The sequence below is a fragment of the Muscardinus avellanarius genome (assembly GCF_963383645.1).
Source record: "Muscardinus avellanarius genome assembly, chromosome: 2".
In the NCBI taxonomy this organism is placed as follows: domain Eukaryota; kingdom Metazoa; phylum Chordata; class Mammalia; order Rodentia; family Gliridae; genus Muscardinus; species Muscardinus avellanarius.
This window is the reverse complement of record NC_137787.1, coordinates 5,472,304-5,487,359: the sequence shown is the minus strand read 5'-3', so window position 1 is coordinate 5,487,359 and position 15,056 is coordinate 5,472,304.

The following is a 15,056-nucleotide window of genomic DNA, read 5'->3' as shown; positions in this document are numbered from 1 at the left end:
AAGCGGGTTCCAGCTTTTAGCCTCTTCCAGACTTGGGCTCACAGCTGTTAAATAAACCCAAATATTTGGTTCCCAAGTTCTCAAGGGTAGCCAGGCTAACCTATGGTTGTGTAAAGGGAACGGAGACGTCCTTCTTTTACACAACCACGTTGTTTCCGGGCGTTAGGCAGGCTCTTGGGACGCCAAATTCCTGTTTTCATTTTCATCCACTAACCAGTCATCGGGGGAACCCAGCAATCAAAGATAGACTCCCAGTCTGTACTAGGCCGTGTTCTGATTAATCTCCAGACTAGGTTTATCCAGGGAACTGTGCCCTGAGCGGCTCATTTATTTCTGCACAAAGGTCTGGCCCACTTATGAGTTGAGTTCTCGGTGACCAGAGATGGGTATGTTGGATCTTAAATGTTGACTGATCTCAGTAACTTTTGCAAACGAGCAGGTAAATGGTCAGAGGTTCTGTACACAGGCTTTTCTGTGCATGCGTTCCCAACTTTTTTTTGTGTGTGGGTCTGGGGATGGAACTCAGGGGCATTGTACCTCTGAGCTACACCCCCTGCCCTATTTTTTATTCTTTATTTTGAAACCGGGACTCACTGAGTTGCAGAGGGCCTCACTAAGTAGCTGAGGCTGTCCACGAACCGTGATCCTCCAGGTCTCAGCCTCCCAAAAGCTGGGATGACAAGTGTGTGCCACTACGCCCGGCTGCGTTCCCAACTTTCACTTTCCACCCCTCCCAGCTCTGCTGCTCGAGTCATGCTGGCTGGGGATTCTCTCCAGCCTCAGCTGCCATCTTAGTCACCATGTGGCAACTCATAGGCGCCACCTGGTGGTCTTTCTGGGTCACAGGCTTGCTATTCTGCTGATTCACAGTCGCCATTTTGTGATGACATGTGGATGCCGAAGTTTGACCCGGCCGAGTTGCCCCATATCCTGGTGACCCTGACCCACAAGACCTCTCCTTACCACAGCAGTTGTCATCTTATTCGTGGCATCCTCCCACTCTAACCCACTCCTTTCCCCCCTGCCTTCCTCCCTTAAGAGACTAACCCTTACCTCCCCCTTGCCTACCCCTGTAGGTCACTGTATCCATTCCAGAGACCTCCCCCCTTCTGTCTTGGCCCTGCTTCATGAGGTGGCTGGTGCAGAAGGTGTGCTCCATGTCCATGTTCCTTTTTCCCTTCCTGACCTTGCTCAACTTGAAAAGAGACTGGGTTCTTTTTCTGCCAATCCCTCTGGTTTTATTAAGGAATTCCAACATATTGTACAGCATACGATTTAACTTGGCGGGATCTTCATGTCATTTTAACCTCTTCTTTAACTCCAGATGAACAAGATTGTATTCTTAAGGCTGCCAGGGAACGGGCTGATCAGGCTCTCCTGACCAATCCACAGGTCCCTACTGGCACGGCTGCAGTTCCTTCTGAGGATCCCCACTGGGATTATAATGACAGGGGTGAGGGAATAAAAAAGAGAAATCATATGATACTCTGCCTTCTCGATGGCATGCAAGATGCCTCCCACAAAGCGGTTCATTATGATAAGCTTAAGGAAATCACTCAGGGTCCAAATGAAAACCCAGTGGTTTTTCTTAATCGGTTACAAGAGGCTTTTACCCTCTATACCCGCTTAGATCCATCTTCTGAGGCAGGCTCAGTAGTATTGGCAACCCATTTTATTGGGCAATCAGCCTAGATATTCAGAAAAAATTAAGAAAGGCTGAGGATGGTCCTCAAACTCCTATCTGAGATTTGGTAAATATGGCATTTAAAGTATTTATTTATTTATTCATTCATTTTATATTTATTTTAATATGTGTTAGGGTCGGGGCCTGACGACCTAGACCTCAGGGTCCTTCCGGGTGGGGAGGGGGTCGCCTAAGGGTGCCCCACCAGTGCCTGCCACCCTCCCAGGGTCAGGGCCTGGAGGCCCAGACCTCAGGGTCCTTCCGGGTGGGGAGGGGATCGCATAAGGGTGCCCTGCCAGCACCTGCCTCCTGCCCAGGGTCGGGGCCAGGCCTAAAGTTTTTAATTCCCAAGAGGAACAGGAGGAAGTGGAGTGTACACTCCAATTTCGCCAGATGGCAGATGTACAGGCCCAAGTCCTGGTAGCAGCCCTGCGGCCAACTGAGGAAGGTCAGCCCTCGGGGCAATGAGCACCACCTAGGGGGGAACGGTGGCAATGACAGCCACCTCCAGGAGCCTGTTTCAAGTGTGGACTCACTGGTCACTAAGCATGAGGTTGTCCCCAGCCACGTCCACTGACCAGGCCATGGCTGGCATGTGGCCAGGAGGGACACTGGAAAAGTGAGTGCCCTTGGAAAAGAGGTGAGTGTAAGGTGCCTCAACATAGGGGAACCACCCTTCTAGACCAGGCCCCACCATTGGCCCTACTCGGCCTGGCTGAAGATTGACACTCCCCGGCCTCGGCCACTTGTATTACTCAAGCTAAGCCCAGGGTAACTCTCCAGGTAGTGGGTAAGCCAATCTCCTTCTTGATTGATACAAAAGCTACCTACTCTGTCCTCTCTTCCTTCTCAGGACCTAGTTTCCCTTCCCAAATCTCGGTTCAGGGGATTGACGGCATGCCCTCTTGCCCACGTACTACAGGCCCCCTTTTATGCCATTTGGAGACCTTTATGGTTAACCATCCATTCCTGATTATCCCTTCATGTTCTACTCCCCTTTTAGGTAGAGACTTTTTAACCAAAATTGGGGCTGAACTTTCATTTAATTTCCTCATGGCTTCTGTTTCCTCTAATATACTTTCAATGGCTACAGCTACAATTGATGACCTGGAAGCCAAACCTCCCCTTCCAATAGATTTGGTTGACCCTATAGTATGGGATATCAGATTGTCCTACGTGACCCCACTATTTTCCCTGCCTCCTCCCTGTTTCCCATATTCCTCCTTCACTGACATGGGCTTAAACCCATTATTTCTCATCTCCTGGCCTAGGGACTGCTTATCCCTACTAATTCCTCTTATAACACCCCCATTCTCCCAGTTAAAAAGCTTAATGGGACTTATCGTTTAGTCCAGGATCTCCATTTAATTAATGATGCGGTGGTCCCAATCCACCCAGTTGTCCCTAATCCCCATACCCTCTTATCTCAGGTTCCCCCCAATACCACCCACTTTTCAGTGCTCAAGTTGAAGGGTGCATTTTATACAATTTCTCTGCATCCTGAGTCATACCCCCTTTTTGCCTTCACTTGGGAGGACCCCAATACCCAGATTGCTCAACAACTAACCTGGACCATCCTCCCCCAGGGTTTTCAAGATAGCCCAAACCTCTTTGGACAGCTCTAGCACAGGACCTCCTCCAGTGCCCCTTGGAGCCTAGTTCTCTGTTACAATATGTGGATGACCTTTTACTTTGTAGTCCCTCCCTAGAAGTGTCCAAACGGCACACTGCCCTTCTCCTTAATTTCCTTGGAAGCCGGGGTTACAGGGTGGCCCCACATAAAGCCCAGTTTGCAGTGCCTGAGGTGCGGTATCTAGGCCTACATCTCACCCCAAACACCCAAGGACTAACTGTTGACCAGGTCAAGGCCTTACGAGACTTGCAGCTGCCCACCTCAGCAGACCAGATTCAATGCTTCTTGGGTTTTATAGGATTTTTTTCTGGCACTGGATCCCCAACTTTGCCATTCTAGCTAAGCCACTACATGAGGCAATTCAGGAAACCCCGGTGGGCCCCCTCACTTCGCCCTCGGTCATTCGCCGAGCCTTCCTGACTCTCCAGGAAGTCCTCCTTAAACCCCCTCCCCTGGCAGTCCCCAGTCCCACTAAGGCCTTCTTGTTATATACTGATGAGGCGAGTGAGAGCCACGGGAGGGCTCACTCAGCCCCTGGGACCAACCCAGGCACCAGTGGCCTGTTTATCTAAACAGCTTGACCCTACCACTCGTGGGTGGCCACCCCGCCTCAGGGCTCTGGCGGCAGCAGCCACGCTCTTAAAATTTGTCCCCGGATGCCCCTGCAGGTTTTCCCCCCACATAGACTCCAGGATTTGCTCTCTCCTCGAGCACTCCCTCTTCTGTCACCTTCTCGCATTCAGGAACTTTATTTGTTGTTCATGGAAAACCCAGATATTAAACTGTCTCATTCCCCAGCCCTTAACTTGGCCACTCTTTTACCAGTGAACCAGGGCTCAGGCCCGGATTCGTGTTCACCTAACGATGTTCACTCTTGTGTTGATATGACTGAAGCTTTAGCTAAAGCTCAGGTGGACCTCCAGGACACCCCGCTTCTTAATCCAGATGTTACTTATCCTGTTGATGGCAGCTCTGTTCCTGATGCCAGAGGTAAGAAAAGAGCAGCCTATGCAGCGGTCACCCTAACTCAAGTCATTGAGGGTGCCAATTTACCGGATGGTACTACCTCTCAAAACGCTGAACTGATTGCCTTAACTCAAGCTCTACACCTGGCAAAAAACAAGTGGGTAAACATATATACCGATTCTAAATATTCCTTTGTAATAGCACATTGCCATGCCTCAATTTGGAGAGAGAGGGGATTTCTCTCTACCAAGGGTTCACCCATTCAATGCCACCTTGATTAAGAAGCTCCTAGACTCCCTTTCTTTACCATCTGAGCTGGCCATCATCCACTATTGTGGCCACCAGACAGAATCTTCCTTAGTGGCCAAGGAAACAGTAAAGCTGATTATACAGCAAGACAACTGACACAACAAGCTCAGCCAAGCCCACCAGAGCCTCTGTACTATTTTTAACCCTCCCCTCAATGGTGCCTAATTACAGCCTGGCTGAATGAAAACACCTGATCAAACTTGGGGTGTCCAGCACAGGGGATGGTTGGCTCATGATACAAGATGAGATTGCTCTGCCTGAGGCTCAGGCTGAAAAGGTCATTAGCCTAATACACAATTCCCCTCATGTGAGACCTATGGCGCTGAAACACTTCCTAAGCCCCTTGTTTTATTCTCTCCTGCAGCAGCTGATTAGTAGAGTCAGTGCCTCCTGTTCTACTTGCGTTCATGTGTCTCCCCAAGGAGGCCTTTGCCTCTCCTTTCCTACCCACCAAATGCCAAATGAGAGGACACTTGCCAGGACAGGACTGGCAAATCGACTTCACCCATATGCCGCCTCCCAAAAAACTTAAATATCTTCTTACCATGGTCGATGCCCTAACAGGATGGGTAGAGGCTTTTCCTTCAAAGGACAAGACAGCCAGCACGGTGGCCAATGTTCTGTGCTCAAACATCATCCCTCGGTTTGGACTCCCTAATTCCTTACCATCTGATAAGGGACCAGCTTTTATTTCTAAGGTTACTCGACAGGTGGCACAAGCTCTTGGCATTTCATGGAAGCTCCACATCCCATATTGACCGCAGTCATCAGGAAAGGTAGAAAAAATGAATGGGATCCTTAAGAACCACCTAACAAAACTCTCTCTAGAGCTGTGAGTTTCATGGCCTGAACTCCTGCCACTAGCTCTGGCCCGTGTGAGGCCCACCCCTCGAAGCCCCACCTTTATGAGCCCCTTTGAATTGCTATACGGTCGCCCTTTCCTGCTTAATCACGCTCTCTCTTTGGACCTCCCTCCTTTGGCTTCCTGTCTTCCTTATTTGTCTTTTCTCAGGCACCTTCTTAGGGAACATGCTGACCGATATCTTCCCCATCCTGGGACTGAAGAAGCAGCTCCGCACCCGGCAGTCAAGGCCCTTAAGCCAGGGGATCAAGTCCTCCTCAAGTCACTTCAACCAAAACATCTCCAACCACGGTGGACTGGGCCCTTCACAGTGACCCTCACCACACCTACCGCAGCCAAACTGCTGGGGGACCCCAACTGGCATCATCTTACCCGGCTAAAAAGGGCTCCGTTACAACAGTCCCATGACAAATTCTCTTGCACAGTGTTGGGGCCTACTAAGCTTCTTTTCTCTTGGCATAATTCTCTTTGATGTTTTTATTTTAGCAGGTCCACTTGTTCACATACTACAGTGCTCTCCTTCTTCAGATGCCGTACTGCCATAACTAACTCCTCATCTGCTAAAGTCTCCTCAAGCACACATCACCAAGCTGTCCAGGGTAACCTCCGACTCACGCCGCAGCCATACTCCCACCTGTCCACTTCTGGAGGACCTGACCTCTCCTGGCCAAGGGCCCCCCCTTACGACGCCCCTTGACAGCAGGAAGTAGTTTAAGATTCGAATCTCCTCTCATCACCAATATGCCGGGATGACAAGTCAGGTCCCTCCTCCCTTCCCTGCAGGAGGCCATAACCCTGGGGAAGGAGGACACTCTGCTAAGCAGGCAGGCGATATCGCGAGAGAAGCGGCGTTCCCACGCGTGGTCCCACCCTTAAGACATATACCTTAAAAAGAGAGGCATTTTCCCTCTAGCCTCGGATGGGCCCGCAGGTCTTCGGGACTGTCCAGCCCCCATCCCCGAGAGGACCGCATTAAACTGGTACCGCTCTTCCTGGTGTCTCTCGTGCCTTTACTTACTGCGCAAACCTAACACAAGGGAAGAGTCAAATGGCAAGGAGAGGTGGCGGCACTTCAGACCCCGTGGACCTGGCTTCAGAGTGTCTGGGTTGTTTTGTTGTTGTTGTTGTTGTTTGGGTTAAAGAATGAATCCAGCCGTGTGTGGTGGTACATTCTTGTAATCCCAGTACTTGGGAGGGTGAGACAGGAGGATCCCAATTTTGAGGCCAGCCTCAGCAATTTAGAAGGACCTTGTTTCAAAATTAAAAATTAAACAATGTCTGGGAGTATAGCTTGGAGGTAGAATGCCCCTGGCTTCGATCCCCAGTCCTTAGGTTGGGGAGACATAAGCCCAGGCTCTGCCCTAGGGTTCACGGCCCTCTCTATCTAGACCTGTCTGCTTGGGACCTATCACCAGCTGACCCCGCCATGTCTGGTCTCATCTTCCTCCCGCTGTCCCCAAGTCAGATCTCTGTTTCCCTTGCCTCCCCTCCAGCTGCTGCTCTGCTTCCTGCCAGGACCCAGCCTCCCTTCGCGTCTGGAGCAGCTGTCCAGTGTGCACACTCTGGACAGCCCTGGTGTCCCTGCCCTCAGCCTGGCCTGAGCCTCCTGGTGAGTCCAGCATCCCTCTGGCCTCTCTAGAGGAGGCTCTGTTCTCCCTTGGCCCACTGGATTTGGGGATGGAGTGTGGGCAACCAGCATTTTCTTAGCTGGAAAGACTCCAGGCTCTTCCCCTTCCCTGCGGGAAGGGAGCCCGTGCTGCCAGGCTCCTTCGAGGTTGTGTGAGTGCAGAGCCCAGGCCCACACCCCTGCCTGGTGTTGCCCCCTCTGGCTGCACTTGCCTTCGGCCCTCCTCCACCCAGCCTTGGACCCCGGCCCTGCTCTGAGCCCTCCCCGGCCCGTTCCCACATGGCAGGGGCTCCTGGCTTCGCGGCATCCTGGCCTCCATTGGCCCAGCCAGCTCACATCACTCCGAGGCTCTCATGCCAACCCTTTGCCTGGCTCAACACAGAGTGCGGCTGCAGGAATTCACGCAGGCACAGCAGGTCCGTGTCCCCGGCCCCATCTGAGACTCGGGACTCTCAGAGGTTCACTCCAGCGCTTGTCCCTGCTCCTGCCTTCTGGGCTTTACTTCCTCCCGATCCTGGAGACACAGTCAGGATGCCACCGACGCGTGTGGCAGTATTCGTGATGGCGTAGTACCGCTGACAGCATCTAGACCTAACTCCACTAAGTATTCAGAAATAAAGGAATCCACCAGACACATCTCCATGATCTGTGTCGTGGTTTGGATATTAAATTTCCCTTGAAACTTCTTGTGTATCTCTCTTCGGAGGCAATATGATCAAATTGAGATGGCTCTAATCTCACGAGTGGGTAAATTCACTGTAACAGGTTTATTGGGTGGTCGCCGAGGCAGGTGGGGTGCGCTGAGAGGCGCGTCACTGCGGTGTGGCCTTGGGGATGGCGTGTCGATGAGCCCCTCCACAAGCTCGCTCTTGCTCCTGGCCTGTTATGTGAGACTGAAGCCCTTGTGCTCTCTCTGTCTCTCTGTCTCTCTCTCTTCCTCTCCCCAGGCCAGGCCCTGAGCTCTGACCTAACTTGGACTGACATCTCCAGAGCTGTGAGCAAATAAATCTCCATCCTCTACGTTACTGCCGTCGGGTTTTGGGGGTCACAGTAGTAAGAGAGCTGAATGATTGAAACAACCTATAATGGAGAAGTGTCTCCGGGACCAGGGGTGGCCCTGGGCGCTCTGGGCAGATGTAGCACACAGCGAATTCAGAGCAGACCCGTTTCTGATTTCCTCTAGGAAATCATGGCCTTTCTAAGCCTCCTTGACCCATCAGGCAGGCATCAGGTGGCTGTGTTTGTTCCCCTACCCACTGGCCAACTGGGCAGTGCCTAGTGGGGAAAAGCGAGATCCATGGTGGATGTCCCTTTATAGTAACAGGGCTCCTGCTCTTTCTCATCAAAGTGGGAGCTCATGACTCTGGAAGGGACTTGAAATGAACACACGCTAAACACAGCTGAGAGCCCTGTGAGCTGGCCCCCGGCAGTTAGGAGTTCCTGGGCAATGCCCAGAGTGGACTCGAGGGCAGGGCCTGCTGACATCTCTCATACAGGGGCCACCAAGCCGTCTCTCTCTGCTGCAGAAAGCCAGGAAGGGTAGATTAGCATCAAGACCTGGAGGGGAGGGAGACAAGAGCCTAGGTCCCCCTTGCAGGTGTCCCCTCTTCATTCAGTTGTATTATCCAGTCTCCGGTACTCAGAGTTTGAAAGGTCAACAGTTCTGCATCTTACTACAGATACCCTCTGTCCCCTTCTCGGTCTCCCCACCTCCACCCGCCTCTCCAGCCTCACAGAGTCTTGCTGTCCACCCCATGCGTGGCACTGGAGGGAGCCTCTGGATTTGTCTGTTGGTCTGTCCTGGGTGGCTCCTTGCTGTGGCCGCTCAGCTTTCCCCTTTCACTCCGCAGCACACACGGGCCATGGTCTGCCCTCACCTCCCAACTAGGTATCGGTAACTGGTGAGATTTCGTGGGTGTTCACACTAATGTAAACTTGCTAATGTAATTCCCCCACCCCCTGCCCCATGGCAGTCAGTTTTATGTCACTAGACTAGGTGAGAGTACCCAGTTAGTAGTTCAAACTAACCCAGGGGTTGCTGGCAAGATACTTTGTACATGTGGCCAAAGTGTTCAATCAAGGCGATCCTCATTAATAACATGGGTGGGCCTCATCTAATCAGTTGAAAGCCCTTAAGTGAAATACTGAGGTTTCCCTAGGAAGGAGGAATTTCACCTTATGACGGCAGCACCTGACGCTGCCTGAGCATTGCAGTCTGCCCTCGGGCCATCCTCAGGACACATAGACCAGCTCTTTGAAATGGGTCAGTTTACACACACACACACACACACACACACACACACACACACACAGGCTACAATACACACCCTACTGGTGCCTGGAGACCCCTGACAGTTACACTCGACACACACAAGCTAGGTTCCTGGGCTGCATCCTGCTGTTCATGGTGTTAATGACGGCCTTGGTTTTCTTGTGCCGACTTTTCCATGTAGCTAATACTAACATATCCCCACCTATCCCTGCTTACCTACGTCCCCTCCCGGTGCTCCTGGCCCTTCCAGATCCTCTGCTCCTTCGCAGAGCCACGGATACCTCTCTTGGCGCCCGACACCGTGGTGGGGCTGGCCCCCAGGACCTTCGGGGCTGCCCTCTGCCCCGCCCCTGAGAGGTCACTCTGTGTCCTGGGCCTCTCTTCCCGCTCAGGTCCTCAGTCCCATGGGGCAAATCTCCATAGACACCCTCACCAAGGCGGCTTGAAAGTAATTTTCTGAGGTCTTGCTTTCAGGCAGTGGAATTCCAGGCAACAGGTGTTCTCAGTTTGGCAGCTCCCAGGGCCGCTCTTGACAAGTTCAAAGGACTTCTGAGGTGGTGGTGCATGCCTGCAACCCCAGGACTTTGGAAGCTGAGACAGGAGGATCACGGGCTCCCTGTCAGCCACAGCAACCTAGACAGACCCTCAGCAACTTAGCGAGACTCTATTTTTAAAAAAAGCCCGGAGGTGTAGCTCAGAGCTAGAATGCCTGGGGGTTCGACCCCCAGTCCAGGGGCGGACAGGGGAGGGGACTTCAGGGTGCCCTTGCATAAGAGCGGCCCCGCCCGCTGAGGGTTAATGTCTGCTCAGTGTTGTGAGTTTCTTGGCTTTGATCTGGGAAGTTTCTTCAACTTTAGTTTCACAATGTTTATCTAGTGTTAACTTTCTCTTTTTTAAACACTATTCCAAGAACTTCACTGTTGTTCTCTTGCGGTACGTTTCAAAAGTTATTTTTAAAGCACTGTTTTTGTTTCATGGAAGAAATAGCTCTTGAACTCTCCCTAGGATTTTGAGAGTTTTATTGTTTTTAATGTTTCTGCACATTCTAAAAAGTTGACTGTGAGATCTGTGTGGGTGGCAGGGGCTCCAGCAAACCTGCCTGCGCTGGTCAGTTGGGATTGTTTCTTTATTCTTATTTATTTATTTATTTATTTATTTGGTACTGGGGATTGAACTCAGGGGTATTCTACCTCCCAGCTAGACCCCAGCCTTTCCTCCATTATTTGTTTATTTATTTTATTTATTTATTTATTTGCATGTGTGATACTGGGGATGGAACCCAGAGGCATTCTACTTTCGAGCTATACCCCAGCTCAATTTTATTTCTTATTTGGAAACAGGGCCTCACTAGGTTGATGAGAGTTTCTCTACCTGCGGAGGCTGTCCTTGAACCTGCGATCCTCCTGTCTCAGCCTCCCAAGTAGTGGGATTACAGGCATGCGCCACCATGGCCAGCTCCATTTTTTAATTTTGGAACAGGGTTTTGCTAGGTTGCTGAGGACCTCACTAAGTTGCTCAGGCTGGCCTTGAACCTGTGATCCTCCTGTTTCAGCCTCCCAAGTACTGGGATTTCAGGTGTGCACCAGCTCCTTTGTTATATTTTACTTGGGCTTCGGAGGGAGTGGGCAGATGTGTGATCAGCTTCCTCATCCTTAGCAGCCCCTGCTTCTGTGGCCTCTGTGAAGTCATTCCCCTGGCAGGACAAGACTTGAGGAAGGGACTCTCCTTTTGCTGGTGATTGGGACTAGGAACGTTTTTGTGATGATGAATTAGTCTGATTGTTCTTTCTGTTCTAGGGGCAACATAAAGCTCCTAAGAGCCTGATCACCAGCGGTCTTCACAGCCAACGTCTGGCTTTTATGCACACTCTGCTAACGAGGCCCCTCCCCAGGAGTCCAGGGGACTCGGCCTCATCCCAAGGTGGGACTCTTCCCGTGATGAGGCAGGGCTCCCCTGGGGCCTCGGGCCTCGGGTATGGGCGATCGAGCTGAGCAGGTGCGTCTCGCCTGCAGAAGCACCTGCCCACGAGGCTCCATCGCCGCTCTGAGGCCCTGCCTGGGGGCGACGGGCAGCTCGGGAAGAGCTCCCTCAGAGAGGCCAGGGGCAGCTCGCGGAATGACCTGTCCAGCGCTGGCTGGACTCATTGTAACCCATGGAACGACAGCTCCCAGCACTGACTTATTTCTTGGAAAATGGTTTGCTGTCTTTCAAATCACAAGCCTATCAATCAGGAAGGCTAAATTCACAACAGTTTGGCTCTCCCTGCTGTCTCTAGTCACCAAGTGAATAAAGAGAAAAATAAGAAAATTGCAGGAAATACCTTTCATGATTTTCTTTCTTTCTTTTTTCTTTTGCTCTTTCTTTCTTTCTCTTTTCTTTCTTTCTCTCTTCTTTTGCGGTACTAGGGATGGAACCCAGGGGCATTCTACCTCCTAGCTACACTCCCAGGCCTATTTTTCCTTTTCTTTCTTTCTTTCTTTCTTTCTTTCTTTCTTTCTTTCTTCCTTCCTTCCTTCCTTCCTTCCTTCCTTCCCTTCTTCTTCTTCTTCTTCTTCTTATTATTATTATTATTATTATTATTATTATTATTATCATTATTTTGGTGGTACTGGGGTTCCTGGAAACCCTTCTACCTCTGGGCTACACTCCCAGACCTTTTTTTTAAATATTTTTATTTGGAAACAGGGTCTCTTAAGCCAGCACGGCTGGCTTCGAACCTACAGGATCCTCTTGTCCCCGCCTCCCAAGCATACGGGGATTACAAGTGTGCGCCACCACGCCCAGCGCTTTATTCTTTATTTTGATACAGGGTCTCACTGAGTTGTAAAAGGCCTCACTAAGTAGCTGAGGCTGTCCTCGAACTGCGATCCTCCTGTCTCAGCCTCCCAAATGCTGGGATTACAAGCCTGTGCCACCACACCTGGCCCGTTTATGATTTTCATGTAAAAAACTATAGAGTTTTTAGAAGCCATCTTTATGCAGGTATAATTTACATGGAATAAATACCAATTCTGATTGTACAGTATGACGAATGCTATCTCCATCACCACATTCCAGAAAAAGAATATTTCTAACCCGGGAAGGCCCCTCGGGCCTCTGAGCAGCTCCTGCCCCACCCCCGCCACCTGCTCTGCCCCACAACCATGGGACCCCTTCCTGCTGCTCTAGTTTTGCCTTTTCTAGAAAAAATGAACCAAACAATTCGATGGCTGTCTTCTCTCAGTGAGGAGGTGTGCGTATCCAAGGGGATTTTCTTCTTGCCCCGGCTGGCATCCCGTCGTGTGGCCTCTCCACAGTCGGCTTTTCCATCCATCAGTGGGTAGCCATTTTATTTGGTCCCCGTGGCCGGCTGTTAAGGGCAGGGCCCCTGTGAACATCCCAGCACACGTCTCCCGTCTCCTGAGCTTTCATGACTCTCGGGCAGTGCCTTGGAGCAGAATTGCTGGCCCGTGTGCTACATGGGTGTGAAACTGCACGAGAAACCACTGACCCGTAAAAGCTGTGCGGATGACACCGTGGCCATTGACATTTAAAGGCACTAAGGCGAGATGGAATGGAAAGGCAGCTCCTCAGAGGCAGTGGCCGTCTTCTAGGACCCATGGCTGCTGCAGCTAGCGGCTACTGTGCGTGGGCCAAACAGCTGTGGCTGCCCAGGTCATCCTGCCAACGGCCCCAGCAGAGAAAGCAAACACTGAGGTCAGAATAGGAACGTTGCACTGATCTGGACAAAAGATTAAATTTTTTAAAAAGCGGTCGATGGAGCCGGGCGTGGTGGCTCACGCTTGTAATCTCAGCATCCAGGAGGCTGAGACAGGAGGATTGTGATTCGTGGCCAGTCTCAGGTACTTAGGCCCTTTGCAACTCAGTGAGACCTGGTTTCAAAATAAAGAATAAGAAATAGAGCTGGGGGTGTAGCTTGGAGATAGAATGTCCCTGGGTCCCATCCCCAGATCAGAAAAAAAAAAAAAAATCCAAGGATGACTTTCCTTGTGTTGTCTACATCGACAGCAGGGGCCTCACCAGACCCAGGTGACGAGCCACGCAGGGCGCCTCGTCCTGGCTTTGCGCAGTGACGGCTGATGGAGCGGCCCCAGGAAGACGGAGTCGGCACTGAAGCGCGTCCCCGGCTGCTGGGTCTCTGCGGGAGCCACCCTCAGAGCGCTGCCCTCTGAGCTCAGCAAGTCCCGTCAACAGCCTCGAGACCCACCCAAGGAGCCCATAGAATGGAGAGAGGGCTCCGCGAGTCCCTGGGAAAATACCAAGAGGCTCCAGGACATGTAAGAGGAGAAACTGCCGGGATGCACTCCAGTCATTGCGTCTTAGCTGATTCCTCCATCCCCAGCTTATGAGATGGGGTGCGCGGCCCTGCAGTAGGCTGCGGGCATCAGCATCAAGGTCCCCAATCTTCAAGTGCCAGGATCATTAGCTCTCTATGAGTGAAGACCCCAAAACTGAGCGTGCGTGTGTGTGTGTGTGTGTGTGTGCGTATGTGTGTGTGTGTGTTGCTGGCGATTGAACCCAGGACCTCACAAATACACGCTCACTAATAACACTAATAACACGCTTCACTACTGAGCCACATCCTCAGCCCTTTTTATTTTGAGACAGTCTCCTAGATTTCCCAGGCTGGCCTCTAATTTGCGTTTCTCCTGCCTCAGCCTCCTTAGTAGCGGGGATTGCAGGCGTGTGCCCCATACCCAGCTATAAACTGATTTATTTATTTATTTATTTATTTTGGCTGGGGCTCCATCGGGTTTCGCCGTGGCTCTTCTGTATGTGGTTCTGATTTCCTGGCAGCTGGGCTGGCTGGTGAGTAGGGGACTCAGCAGAGCCAGGGGCACTGACGGGCACAGCTGGTTTCTTGGTGTGTGGTCTTTCTCCAGCAGGGAGGCGGGCGCATCACATCAGAAGGGCTGTTTGTTACCTCTGGGGCGACGTTGCAATTTGTGAAAGGAAGCGTTTTAACCACCAATTTGAACAAAGCTGACCAAACAATACTCCCTCTTGTGGTCTCGGTCATTAATCTTCTTATGTGGGGGGAATCAGATGCCATCCTGATACATCATGTGTCTCCCAAAGGACCTATGGGACTAAGGGACACCATTGTTCCCCCACTTGGTGGCTTCTGTTCCAGGGAGAAGGGGCCCATCTGCAGCTGACCCCCAGTAACCGTGGCGGGAATCTCAACACCGGAGGCTCGCCGGCAGCTTTGTGGCCATGAGTCACGTTTCCAAAGAAGCTGCCTGTTTTTCTTTTTGCCCCCAAATAAGAGCTCATTTTTTTTTTTAATAGTAAGCCTAGTGGAATGTCCCCACCCCGCCCCATTCACTCCTCGGTTCCTTTGTTCTGTTCACCATTGGTGGAGAAGTCATTTAGCGCAGTAAAGTAACAGTGATCCCCAGGAGGGTCAGAATGAGCCGGGGAAACGCTGTGTGCCGTAGATCCTCTGCAGGAAGAAGCCGGGCACTTGACAAGCCACATCGGGGCAGCATCAGGCCCAGCACTGCCCTCCCGAGACAGTCTGGACAGCGAGAGGGCTACCTGACTGGCAGAGGGAAGACTCCGGCTCTCCATACCCAAAATGACCCTGATGGCAAAATAGCTCTTCCCGACACGCCCAAGAGTGTGGCTGGCACGTTCTGTTTCCCACGCAGTCGTGGAGGTCATGGGCACACGGTGCGCAGGGCCGTGTGCTGAGCTCCG